The sequence below is a fragment of the Bacillus rossius genome, chromosome 1 (assembly GCF_032445375.1).
Source record: "Bacillus rossius redtenbacheri isolate Brsri chromosome 1, Brsri_v3, whole genome shotgun sequence".
Classification (NCBI taxonomy): domain Eukaryota; kingdom Metazoa; phylum Arthropoda; class Insecta; order Phasmatodea; family Bacillidae; genus Bacillus; species Bacillus rossius.
In genome coordinates, this window is record NC_086330.1 from 27,458,435 (window position 1) to 27,470,902 (window position 12,468).

The 12,468-nt window shown below is 36.0% G+C and overlaps 1 protein-coding gene across 3 annotated transcripts in view; it reads left to right on the forward strand.

Annotated features, from left to right (window-relative positions):
• Positions 1–12,468, forward strand: part of LOC134533443 (mucin-5AC-like) — a 207,968-nt gene that overhangs the window by 82,879 nt on the left and 112,621 nt on the right. The window lies entirely within an intron of this gene.

Consider the following 12,468-nt stretch of genomic DNA (forward strand, 5'->3'; position numbering starts at 1 on the left):
TGAGTCCACGTCTGTTTGGAAAATATGGATTGCCAATCTTTTCGGCATTAATTGTTGCAGCCATCTGCAAAGGCGATCAACAACTGAATGCCTTGAGTTATCATAGTATTATTTACACAGGACCATTCACAACCGAACTGTGTGATTGGTCCCTGAGGGTGGCCATGATTGGAGCAGAAATGATCTTTGCCATAACACAAGGAATTCAATTGTTAATCGCTTTATATTATATAAATCAAAATATTATTTATATCTATATAAAATAGGATGTTGGCATGTATGACGTTGATAAACTCCGACATAGTTTGACCGATCGCCATGAAAGTTGACACATCGAAGTGTTTTTTTCATGAAGAATGTTTAATGCTATCCATTTTTTTGTAACTCGTCACTAGATGGTGGTGCTGCAGGTCATCAACTTCTAAACAAATCAACCGATCACCATGGTTAAATAGAAAATCATAGGTCATAGACATACAAATAGTAATTGTGTGTCATTTCTTTATGTCCACCACACTGTCATATAGCACTTTCCATTTTGCTATAACTCGCTGGAAATATCACCCTGTGTTCAGTCTGGGCAACGCCAGGTACTGCAGCTAGTAAATTATATATTATTTTAACAACGATTTAAAGTTTTAGTCATATAATTGACATACCACAGCCAAACTTTCATTTCAGTTAGGATCACCTAAACGTGCGAGAAACCTACCGTACCACCAGAAACATTTTAATACTTTGATAGCTATTGCAAGCTTTATTTTTGTGTAACTGACCCAACATAACAAACAGTTTAATATTTCCAACAGCAAAAAAAATAATAAAAAAATAACCGTTAGAGATGCACTAAAGCTAACATTATTCGTTCGGGGGTTCAATTCGGAGTACATCAGTAGCAATGGTGGGAGCATGGGGAAGAGGAAGGCGGTGTGTATGTGTGGGCTACATCCCCTTCATCACCCCTGAAATTATGAAAAAAATATATATTTGCTAAATATCAGTTGAGACAGTATGTTACTGTGTGAGAAGCCACGTCGTATACCTATATAAATTTATAGGTGTGTGTGTCGGAGGCATAAGACACTACATATGTCCACTTTTGGGCAAAATACACTAATTTTTAACCATAAACTTGACCACCGTATTTGACGATATATTTACAGTGGCAAAAATAACACTAAAATCTACGAACTACAATTATTTCAAATTTTCGATATAATTTTGGGTAGGAAATAGTTAAGTAAATAAGTGAAGTGTTATTTAAAATTCTTGAAATTGCTCTCATGAAAAATATGGTTATGTCACATAGTGTCTTATACCTCCGATATATATATATATATATATATATATATATATATATATATAGAGAGAGAGAGAGAGAGAGAGAGAGGGAGGGAGAGAGAGGAAAATCTTCTTCCCCCCCAAACACACACAAAAAAAAACAACCCATGTCTGTGTCGGCCACTGTGTAGCTCGCGGGCGGTTCCTTCGCGGGCCCACGTGGCGTGACGGCCTGGCGAGCTCGACCGCGGGACTGTCCTTGGTCCAGATTCCCCCCCCCCCCCTCCTTCCTCAGGGGCGGCGGTTGGCACACCTGGAGTAGCCACTCGGCGCGCCAACTGCCCCGCACAAACATTACATTTCCTCCTCCCCGAAGAACAATAGCGCGTGGGTTCAGCGGCGTCTAGGGCTCTCCAGTGTACAATCATACACTAAACGATACTCTGCATATTCAGGCCGTTGCAACGATGTAATTTTTGTGCTTACGAAATACGTTTTTTTCTCTCTCGAGATAATACTAAGTAGTATTTCTTACGAAAATTAGCGCATAATTTTATATTTTAATATACGGTTCACTCGAGCATAATTGTTGTAAAAACCGTGGAAAATTTAATAAAATATTGAATCATTGGACTTATATTTTGTGTTTTATCATGATAGTTAATGTGCGCAGTTAATGCTGGAGAGCTATTTCAGGGAACGGTTTACAAATAACTATTGGAGGTACAGGGACAAGAAAAAAGCATAAATGCCCGGGTAAGTATCCTAACCCACTACTTATTTGTTGGTGATACAGTTGTTCTCCAGGCAAATGTACAAATCTACAATTTATTATCTTTTTATTTTACATGAATATTTTAGTTACATTTACAAAATAATTTTTACAGTGTAAGCAATAGACAAAGCTTCAAATTTTTGGATGGGCGGTTATGAATGGGGGCGGATGACCGGAATGTTTTGGGTGGTAAGTACTGATTACCTCCCAGTTAAATGAGGGGGTCAGAAATTTCGAAAAGTAATAGCCCCGTTGACGTTTTTTTAATAAATTCTGGCATCTTGGAAATCCAATTTTTAATGTCTCCAGTTATTTTTATTTATGGGTTATATCGTCCCCATGCCCCACCCAATCGATCGCAACTCCTTGTGTTTCGATACTTCTTTCGATGAAGAGTTCTCACTGGCCCACATATTAAATTAGAGACAATAGAAAAAAATTGGCCTAAATATATTAGAAGTTGAATTTTAGCTTACCAAAAAAATAATTTGCAAAATTTTTCCGGGCTCTATTTATTTATCGATGGAGGCCCTTGATTTTCACTAGGTAAATGACCTTGCAGACCGGTCTTGACGTCGCTGTTTATTTCTCAAGCCTTATTGACTTAAATGACTGGCCGCTCTATCTTCTTTTTTTGAGAAGACATTCTCGTTTCAAACGAATTGAGTGTGACTGGTCCGTTTAGCTGCTGCTGGCTTGTTATTCGTTTAGAATAGCTCGTCACGTATCAGAACTACCGTTGACCGATTGAAGAATTATTTAAAACGTACAAATGTTTGTAGTCTAACTTATCGTTAAATTAACTCGCGAAATTTCCGTACATACACACATACACCCACCTTCTTCCCCTCGCTGCCATATTTGGGAATTGTTTTTATGTTTTTGTAAGTTACTTAACACGTAAAATATAAGATATCAAAATTATAAATTAAACTTCGTAGTGACTAGGGACATGAGATTTTCGTGTAATTATTAGAGACCGGAAAAATTCACGAGTTCTTTTCGCGATAGGCTAAAATGCAAATAGTTATACCTCAATGCAGCCTCTGTTATTGGCTCACAACTCACCTAGATGAATCTGGGCCAATGAGAAACACCCAACCAAAGCTGTATCGAATCACATGCTACTACGTTGGGACGTCTCACAAGACAGCAGCCAATGAGTGGGTCACATTTGACCGAGTGTAAGTAGAACTATGGAGTTCATCCTACATGTCATTGAACCCGCGATTTTTTTGTCCGGTTTTGTCCAGTAGGAATTTTAATATAATTATTAAAGGCCGTACTTAAAAAAAATGGGTGTTTTGGTATTTAAATAACTATACATATAACATCGTGAGCTATTATATATTTTTTCTTTTAAATTTGTTTAAACATAATAATTTTTTAATTGAAGAAAGTTTTGATATTAATTAATTTTATAAGTTTTATTTTCCTGTGTGCCCTAACTTCGCCTCGTGTAAAAAATAAGACCTGTAAATAAATAGCGTTTCCCGACTCGACCGATACAGATCGGAGAAAGCTGTGAAACTCGACGCAGACACGAGGTTCGTGAACGATACAGCGAACGATCACGAAGGAAACAAAGGAGATTTCCAATCGTGATGGCCGCCGCCCCCCTTTTCAACCGAGGCTGTTTGTAGCACGCCTGAAAAAAAAACTCGAAAACACGCCTCCCCCTCCGCAATCAAACCCCTATCGACAAAAACTTGAAATCTCTCAACGTGCTTTTTTTTTTATTCGGAAGGTTAGAAGAAAGTGGCGCTTGCTTTATCCGCTATTGTTGTTCTGTTGTGATCTGGAGCAGTGAGCAATTACGGCATGTCTTCTCTTTCCAGGTTAATTGTCAGCGGTTTTCACCTTTATTTAGTATCCTACACGTCAGACACGCGGAATTGTGCAATTATATTTGTGCTGGTGTTTACAATCCGAAGGACGCCATTTTTTTTCAACAGCCAAAACAATTTTCTGTCGTTTAATTTTAAAAATTTGGCTCTTTTTAGTAATTTTATATATTTTAGTGGAATGCCTGAAGTTTAAACTACCTGGTTGTTACGATATAAATACCAACTTCCTCCTTGTAAAGACATTGGTTTTAAGTATTGAATTTATTTTCGGAAGAGACTACAACTGTAAGATAAGACTGTTTATACATATACTATGTTATTTTCTCTGGGTATCTCTAACGTCAGTAAATTTTTGATATTAAACGTTGAAAAAACATTTAGAGCCTATGGCCGAAAATATGTTGAACTTGGCGTCTTTCTGTTCGTATCCCTCCCCCTTACGGCAATATTTGTAACTGGGCGCTGTAACAAGGTACATCGTCAATTTTTATATAATGAGCATTAACCACAATACCTCCACTTTTATTTCAATAAAAAGCTGTGTATTTGCACTCATAAAAAAAACTGAGTCTGAATTCGACCGCAATCATCAGTTGCTGGTTCATCACGAAAAAATAAGTTGAATACATAAATACGATTTATAGTCTAAAGTGTTCTTCATGACCGGTAAACCCCTTTGAATTTCGAACTAAACAAATTGTTTATTTGGATTTTAGAAAAACAAACTGAGGTGGAATATAACACGTCTAGATAATGTTTAATCAAATAAAGGTTTACCAACACCACAAAACATGTCACTACCTTGACAATTTTTGATTGAAATAATTGGGTGTAACAACACGTCACAGAAATATATAGGAATTTATGGTTTTTACACCTAATTATTTGGAAGATTTTATTTTACGACTGCAACAAGTTTGGCGGTGGTACACCGTTGGAAATTTTTACCGTAAATTTAAGAACAGGGATCTTCGTTAATTAACGGATATCTTCATAAATTTACATGTAAAAAATGTCCATAAAAGAATGTCCCAGTTTCAATTTTATATTATAACAGTTTCGTTTAGACTATTTACAACAAATCATACTTCAAGCTGAAGGCGTCTCGACCATTACGACCAATACAACTTTTCAGGGACTTCGACGTTCCATCACTCTTGTAATAAGAGATTCCAATGGGGAGGGATGAAATGACAGATTAACTGGGGCGACTGAAAAGTATCCAATCGGAATGGTTACCATTCCGTAAATTATACATCCTCATGTGCCCAGAGCAATCCGGAATGGTTACCATTCAGGATTTACTGGCAAATATCGTATAATTGCAAATCCTGAAAAGTATCCACTGTATGAATGGTTACCATTCCGGCTTTTACTGCAAATGTGCTGCTAGAAAAAATCCGGAAAAGTGTCCGCAGTGTGAATGGTTACCATTCCGGATTGGATAGTTTTCCGTGTTCGTCTGCAAAATACGGAAAAGTATCCGCTGTCGGAATGGTAACCATTCCAGTTTTGTGTGCGCAGATATAAAAGGGGGCGACTGAAAAGTATCCAATCGGAATGGTTACCATTCCGTAAATTATACATCCTCATGTGCCCAGAGCAATCCGGAATGGTTACCATTCAGGATTTACTGGCAAATATCGTATAATTGCAAATCCTGAAAAGTATCCACTGTATGAATGGTTACCATTCCGGCTTTTACTGAAAATGTGCTGCTAGAAAAAATCCGGAAAAGTGTCCGCAGTGTGAATGGTTACCATTCCGGATTGGATAGTTTTCCGTGTTCGTCTGCAAAATACGGAAAAGTATCCACTGTCGGAATGGTAACCATTCCAGTTTTGTGTGCGCAGATATAAAAGGGGGCGACTGAAAAGTATCCAATCGGAATGGTTACCATTCCGTAAATTATACATCCTCATGTGCCCAGAGCAATCCGGAATGGTTACCATTCAGGATTTACTGGCAAATATCGTATAATTGCAAATCCTGAAAAGTATCCACTGTATGAATGGTTACCATTCCGGCTTTTACTGCAAATGTGCTGCTATAAAAATTCCGTAAAAGTGTCCGCAGTGTGAATGGTTACCATTCCGGATTGGACAGTTTTCCGTGTTCGTCTGCAAAATACGGAAAAGTATCCGCTGTTCAGTTTTGTGTGCGCAGATATAAAAGTAGCTCCTAAAATCCTGAATGGTTACCATTCCGGTTTTCCTTGCCAATGCACTTAATTAAAAAATACTGAAAAGTTCCCGCAGTGTGAATGGTTACCATCCGGGTTTATTTGACAATGCACTTATTTTAAAAATCCTGAAAAATGCCCGCAGCCTGAATGGTTACCATTCCCGTTTTCGCCGCTGTTGCACATCTCATAATAATCCTGAAAACTATCCATTCGGAAAAGTATCCGCTAAGGGCGTGCAGTTGACTCATTTACCCGTTGCTAGATGGCAGCAGTGTTATCTGTACACGAGAGATGGCGTGCATAAAACATTTCTATATGAATTTATGTTGAATTATAATATATTTTCTTTTAGAAAGATTTACTACCCATATCTGTGTTGCGAATAACTGGATAATGTCAACTGAAAATAAATTTTAGTGTGAACAATATGTTTTGTAAAATATTTCTGAAAATGTATTTCATTTACGGGACTGGACTTGTCTTTATCCTAAAAACACGCAATTAAAAACATTGTACGTATTTTAAATTTAATTTTTTATATTTCAGAAATAATATGCCTACTGCCAAATTATACTTGAGTGTTCATGAATACAAAAATATTTACACTAATGGAGTTCTTAAAATCAATTTTGTTTGGGCAAAGGCAGAAAGTTAGTGATAATATTTCAGTCATCAATCAAAGTCTATATAACCAGGTCATTTCATCCCGCTATTTTGTTGTTATTGGTCAATCGCGTATGACGTACTTGCCAGACCACATTACCGCGGGAATTCAAAATTTACACGTGACTAAAAGGTCCATGCTCAAATTTTCGTTATTCTTGTGTAATGTTGGCAGACATGATGTATGTGCGGCCTGCTGTTCTTGTAATACTTTCAACAGCACTGCGTAATTTAATGCTAATCTGTTAATTTTTTTAATTGCCTTCGAAATAAATAATTACCATTGCTGAAAAATCATAATCAGTGTTATATTTTTACCACAAGATGCTACAGTGTCAATAAGCAATAGCCATTTGTAGTAGTAAACAAAGTTGCTCTGTGTATCAATGAGATTTTTTTAGCATAGCAGTTTGTATGATAGCAATTATTCTTGAAGATTAGTTGAGCAATAATTGTCTCTGTAAATCTTAAATATCATGTTTCTGTGCGGCAAAATTATCACACTTTTGGCTGGACTTCAGTTTAAGCATTAGCTTTTGTTCAAATATGCACATTTCCTATAGCCGAGTAGCTTGTTTATTGCGTTTTTAAAGTGAAAATGTAATTTGATATAATTATCTAATAACCTAGTAATTATGTATGAATTAAATGATTAAATATATGCTGTAATTCTGCAGTGTGGCGACTTCAAAAAATTGGTTGTCTGTAAAGTCGGTTTACGGACGATAGTTTAACCTGACGTCATAACAAAACATTGATTAAATGATTGCATACTTTTATGAATAAAATTGAATCATTTTTATTTTGATAATTTAAGAATAAATACTTGAAATTATACTAGTTATCAGATATTTAAAATGCAAGAATAATTAAAATTTATTGTCGAAATTGTTGTTGTAATAAGCAATGAAAACCACATTAACTTTTCACTTCACTTTATAAACAGTCGACGAAACAGTTCACATGTACATGACTTGTAATTAATTTTAAAAACCGGCGTTTAGCTATAAAGTTTAAATATAATTATGAACAAGTTTTCATATAAATAAACTATAATAAAATATCTATCATCAATTATATGAATCACCATAATTCTTTAGTCAATTGTAACATAACCTTTTATTACTGCACTCGCCGACAGATGCTACTTTTTTTTATAATAAAAGAATAAATACTTGAAATTAAACTAGTAATCAGATTTTTAAAATGCAAGAATAATTAACCTTTATCGCCGAAATTGTTGTTGAAATAAGCAATGAAAACCATATTAACTTTTCGTTTAAATATAATTATGAACAAGTTTTCATATAAATAAACTGTAATCAAATATCTAACATAACCTATTATTACTGCACTCACCGACAGATGCTACTTTTTTTAATAATAAAAGAATGAATACTTGAAATTCTACTAGCAATCAGATTTTTAAAATGCAAAAATAATTTACCTTTATTGCCGAAATTGTTGTTGTAATAAGCAATGAAAACCAGAGATTAAAATCCGTCGAGAATATTTTTGTTTTTATTTCTTCCAGTGCTAAAAATGATATGCAATTGTGACCCCGGCCACGAAATTTTATTTATAATTCATTAATAATAACGCCCATCGCAATAAACAAAGGAAAATATGTATTAAGGAGTGCCTGGTTCCCGCGATAGCGGATAGATATCGCGATTCGTTCGGTTCGCGTCCGTCACTGTAGATGGCAGCACGGTAGGGGAATAATATTATTTCGTTTTTATATCACGATTTTATAACAAATATGCATCCCAAATACACCAAACTTATTTATAATGTGTTACAATATTTTTTAAAACATTGTGCAAAAGATTCCGGGTGTATTTTGAATTATTATGTGTAACTGTAAAACACCATTGTTCGTTAAAACGTATTTGAATATTCAACATTTCTTTTAAATAACAGTACCGATTGTTCTGAAAATCGGTGGACGATCGTTAAATTACATAATATTAATAATTCAAACGACGAAAACTTGATTGAAAATTCAAATCGATGGTTGTCCCAATCGAGTGGAAGAGAGATGCCACGCATTCGTACAATGAGCATAACAGGACACATCCGTAGTGGGACATCCGTAGTGGACAATGTGCGTTACGGGACACTTTTTCGTGCGTGCAGCCGGCGTTTATCGATTTATTAGACTTGTCACGACAAAAAGAGTGATTAAATGTCCCCACATGTGTTTCAAGATAATTCCCGCTGGGAATATAATAGTTTGGCGGACTATTATTAAGTGATTTTACTACGAATTATACGTTTTTCCGAAGGGAAAAACGCGAGTTACCACAACTATTGAAGGCAAGTTGCGGGACGCATTTTACCGTGAGTTACGACGGTAATTTAACTGGCAACTTTCTACTATCAACCAGGTATGTCTGTCGTGGTTAATCACTAGGAACGCCAACGTATTTTTGCAGTAATCGTAACGCCGAGACAGTAAACTTTGACTATCCGACGGTAAATAAGTGATGTGCATTGAGTAAACATTAACTTTAATAATTTTTTTTTCTACAACACAAACAGTCTTATTCACACAGGTCCAGAGGTCCTGAGTGCTAGGATCTCATGCTTGAGCTAACCGGAATATTTATAATTAACAATTAGAATCTGACATATTAAACAAATTAAATAATTAATTTAATTTTTTTTTGTTTTTTTTTCCCTGAAATATCTGGACTTTCTACAAACTGTTTTATAGATTGTGATCAACATTAGTTAGTTAATATTTGAGCTTAATTTATTCCTATTTATTAACTGGAGACTGATCGTACTTTTGATTTGTTTAATCAATAAAATAAATCTTTCATATTTATTAGTGAATTAACATTTGTTGTATGTCATTTCTATGGTTTTCCCAGCTCAGTATTATAGTTGAACAAGCGCCAGGGTATTTAATTACTTATTTATGTTCAGTCCGTTTAATTTTCTTTTTTTAAGTACATTTGTGTACAGAAATGTGTACGAAATACACGTTTTCTTTACGAGACCATTCTACCTATTGTCAACAACTTGTTTATTTCAGACTAGAACGAGTATGTAGACCTACTTTCAAGACATCACGCGTATTATAAATAAAGTTTTGGAGTCCTCAAACAGTCAAAAACTGTGTTTTCAGACAGCCCTATTTCAAAATATAACATTATTGTCTTGCATTGAACTTTTATACATATTAAGAGAAGGCTATGCCTTAACATCGCCTTTCCAAAGACAAATAAATAAATATTTTATTATTTGGTTGCTACTGAAAGTCACATATTAGGCAAGAACAACACATCGAAAAAACACTAAGTTCAGAGCCTTGCGTGTTGTGGCGAAGGTACACTTGGTGTGTATAACCGTGTCGCCTTATCGCTCCCTCGTCCCAATACCTTGCACGCAAAAAATAACCACATTAACCTCAATTGTGCCGTTTTTTCTCAAACTAAATAATTTACATTCAGCATTTCTTACACATTACTATCATTAACAGTGGGTCTATGATAATGATACTATAATTAGGCGCTTAGAATTACTTAACTTTGAAACACAAACGGTCATACCGTTCACTTTATTGAAAAAAAAAAAAACTGGAGTGCGATTAACTTTTGGGTCACTCCCGACTTTTCTTTTTAGCAAAAGTAGTATAGGCTGCTGTTAACTAATGAATAGATTCGGTTCTTCCATTCCGCCATCCCTTCATTACTACATCAGGTGTCACGATACTGCTGTGGCCGTAAATGCCTCGTAGATGAGCATACATGTTAAAATACGAAACACGTGGCGTAGCCCGACTCGTTCTTAGGCGTGTTCTACAATGACACAGACACGTAAAAGCTCCGACACGGAACACGTAAGCGGAGCAAACTAGACGGCTGGGACAAAAATTTGTTTTCTACAACACAAAAGTAAAAACCAAAGATAATTGTTTTGAAAACAACCAAAATCCTACGTTTTATAAAATATTCAACGTGCTTCTGATATTTGTTTATTGTTTTATAATTATAAATAATATTTAATTAATATGTTAATGCTTTTACGATTACAAAATACATCAAAAACCATGCATATTACTTTATGTTTTTAATGTGTATATAAAATACTATAACTCTTTGTTTACCTTATTAATATTTTAAAAAAAAGATAAAGTGCCGAAAACTTATTTTGTTCAGTTGTTTATCTCCACCGTTTTCTTCTAAACCAAAATGGTGTCGAAATACTTGCTTCCTATTGGCTATGTACGGATTCACGGGCACGCAATAGTTGGGAGTTGACGAGCTTTCTTCCGCGAATCCGTGTTTCCGTGACCGGATACGTCCCACTGTGGAATGAACACAGACTACTTTACGTTTCGGCTTACGTGATCCGTGTTCCGCATCCGTGTTCCGCATTCGTGGAATTGTAGAACGGGCCTTGCAAAGACCGAGATAGATAACGGCAGCCATAACAAAGATGTCACCCTAACAGATAATTAAAAATGTACAATAAACCATTATATTATTAACTTAGCCATTTCTAAGCTATAGGCTAATCATTTTAAATCGATATAATACTATTACATACACAGTTACTTCACGTGTTAAGTAATTCACATTGTGATTTATTGAAGTTTTATGTTATTGTGATGCTGGTATACTAGGAAGTGTTAATGCTAAATAAGAACATTGTAGATTGAGTCTTAGCTGGTCTGCAAACACTAAACAGTCATTTTGTGCTAGCCAGCAAGTTCACCCCACCTTGTTTTCACTCCCCCCTCCCAATCCCCTTAATCGCCAACACTTTAAACACGAGGCTGGCAGCGAATTAGTGCAACAATTACGTGACTCATCCCCATCCAGGTATCTCCGAAATGCAAACAATGTTCGTGTGAAATCACAGGTCTGTGTGAGATGCTGACTTCTTGTTTATTTAAGACCCATTGGGGAGGGGGGTGGAGGTAGGGAGAGAAAAAGTTATGCAACGGTTTTGATACTTCAATGGATTATGGATTTCTAAAAGCAAATAAATTACATTTGATTATAAATTCATATGCAACTGACTTGTGCAAGCGATCTCTCATGTACAGTTAACACTGCTGCCATCTAGCTTTGAATATATATACTGTATAGTAGTCGCCATCCCAGGTTAAAATTTCTAATACGGTTTTGAGGTAGTTGGTTAATTCACCGCCGCAATCGCCACCATCTCTAGGGCATCGACTTGTGGTGGTCCCTAGCGGACAAGTGTCGAACTCTTCAAACACCCCTTCCCCCTCCCCCTCCCGTTGAACGACCTTGAGCTGCAGTGAATGATAGGTGAGGGGTGCGGGGAATGACAGCGGGCGACAGTGCTGCGCTCTAACGTGTAAATAACAACTAAGACGATACAGGGCGTTACGGCAGCGCACTGCAGCGGTGAAGTTCCCAAGCTGCTCATCAAACGCTTCTGAAAAATGTAGAGTATATCCTATCCACTCGCGAATTCTATACAGTATATATATTCAAAGCATCTAGTGACGGGTAAATGAGTCAACTGCACGCCATCACAGGATAGTTTTCAGGATTAGTAAGAGATGTGCACCAGCGGCGACAACGGGAATTTGTTCACTCCACATAAATTTAAAAAAAAAAAAAAATGGGCTTGTATCGTCAAAGAACTTGTATGGATAAAAGAACAACAAGCCCCTAACAAGGCGCAATAGCTTAATCTGAACATTAAATGTAATTTTTAATTCCATTGAT